We start from the raw sequence: 2,112 nt of genomic DNA, 5'->3' as shown, positions 1-2,112 counted from the left end.
AAAGACAGAGACAGAGAGACAGAAAGTGAGAAATCACCCACCAGGGTGGGTAGCTACACTGCAATCCCTTCTCCTCCATTCTCCTCTTGGGATCTTGGGCACACATGCACACATGCCCAGAGTGAGTTTAAGCCACCAGTCCGGGACTTGAACTGTAGCCGGCTATATGGAACTTCAGCGACATAGCCATTATGCTAACTGCTGGTCCCAGGAGCCTACATAATTTTAAGAGATTTGTTTGGAGGTCGCTCTTGTACTATTCAGAGCTGGTGTCATTGTCTTCTACTACCAGACAGTTGGTTTCAACAAAGATGACATTCACCAACATTCACTTCCCTCTGGCCTTCCCAGAACTGCCGACAGGCTCTTTGCAGAAAGAAACATGTTTCAATCAATAATGTTCACACAGAAATGAAAAGGAACATGAAAGAGAAACTGCAGAAGAGAATGAGGTATAACGGTACTGTCTACAACTACTATCCCTGGAATTATGATTCTGTAATTATAATTGTGAACTTTAATATGGCTTCTGTGAAGGCTGTCACAATCAAAACAGAGTCATTTGTGTCAACTCGTGTTAAACTCTGACTACACTGAGACAAGGAGAGGTCATGGAGGGACATTTTCCCATGGTGATAGACGTAATAACAGGAACTGTCATGAACGCTCCACCCAAACCACGACCTTACACAAAGACCACTACGATTTGACACAAGAACCACTTCTGTGAAACATCTACCCCAAGAACTCCAGTGCAAACTTAGACAGAGGCCATTATTATTATTATTATTATTATTATATTAGTTTTTTTTTGCTGCAGGCTGCTTGCACTTGCTGGGATTTGGGGCACACAGGAACACACCTGGTGTGATTTTCATGTAGGATCTAGTCACTTTCACCTCCATGTTCCAGCTGGCCCTTCATCCTTATTATTGTTCTTAAGGACAACTATCTTGAAACAACTGATCTAATCTCCTTTCTCATCCATCCCTCTTGCTGTGGTTTTCACCTGTAAAACCTGCCTGAGGATTGTAAGACCTTGGTTTGGGCCAACCTGAGCATGTCCACCCGGGCTGCACGCTAGATTACAGTTCTCAGAGTTGGTTCAAATAAACTTTGGCTTTCTGTGCAGCTAGCAGATCTGCAAGTGTGGTGAACGTCCCTAAAACCCTCCAGTAAGAAGTGTGGCAAGTGCCAACCTCATAAAGTGACACAGCACAAAAAGGGCAAGGATTCTCTGTCTGCTCAGGGACAGCGGCATTGTGACAGGAAGCAGAGTGGCTATGGCAGACAGACTAGGCCTATTTTCTGGAAAAAGGCAGAAACTACAGAGAAGATTGTGCTGAGGTTTGAATGTGTGGAGCCCAACTGCAGATCTAAGAGAACGCTGGCTAGTAGGAGATGTAAGCATTGGGAACTGGGAGGAGATAAGAAGAGAAAGGGTCACATGATCCAGTTCTGAGCCTCATCTTTTCTGTTAAGAAGACGACAAAATCTTGAGGTGAATGTTCACCTCATTTGATGACAGTTGGTTTATTTGTGAGGGAATAAAGTAATCAATAAAAATCCCCTTTTGGGGAAATTTGATTCATGGTACTACTTGTTTTAGATTAAATCTGACTAGCTGAGCTCACATCAAAAAACAAAACCAAAAACAAAAACAAAAAAACAAATGAACTCCTTTTGTATATGTACCTTGCCTCAGTTTACTTCTAAGGTTGACACTTCTTTTTTTTTTTCGGAGAGGTTTTTGCTATAGGGTGTATGCTCTCGCCAGAAAGACAGAGAGAGACAGAGAGACAGAAAGAGAGAAATCACCTCCCCAGGGGGGATGGTCATGCCGCAATCCCTTCTCCTCCATTCTCCTCTCGGGATCGCGCCCGGTGTGAGTTTAAGCCACCGGGCTCGGGATGCAAACCGCGGTCGACTGCATGGGAGTCCAGTGACATAGCCATTATGCTAACTGCTGGTCCCTAAGGTTGACACTTCTGAACTATGTTTTCTTTTTCTTTTTATTTTTTTATTGTTTCTGGTATATCCTTCCCTGGTCTCAATTTCAATATGCCCATGTCCAGCACCCCACCTCTACTGCCCTTGACTTCTTGTCCTCCA

Source organism: Tupaia chinensis, unplaced genomic scaffold (genome assembly GCF_000334495.1).
Source record: "Tupaia chinensis unplaced genomic scaffold, TupChi_1.0 Scaffold138812_1, whole genome shotgun sequence".
Lineage (NCBI taxonomy): Eukaryota > Metazoa > Chordata > Mammalia > Scandentia > Tupaiidae > Tupaia > Tupaia belangeri.
The sequence above is the reverse complement of the archived record's forward strand: the minus strand, read 5'-3'. Positions refer to the sequence as shown.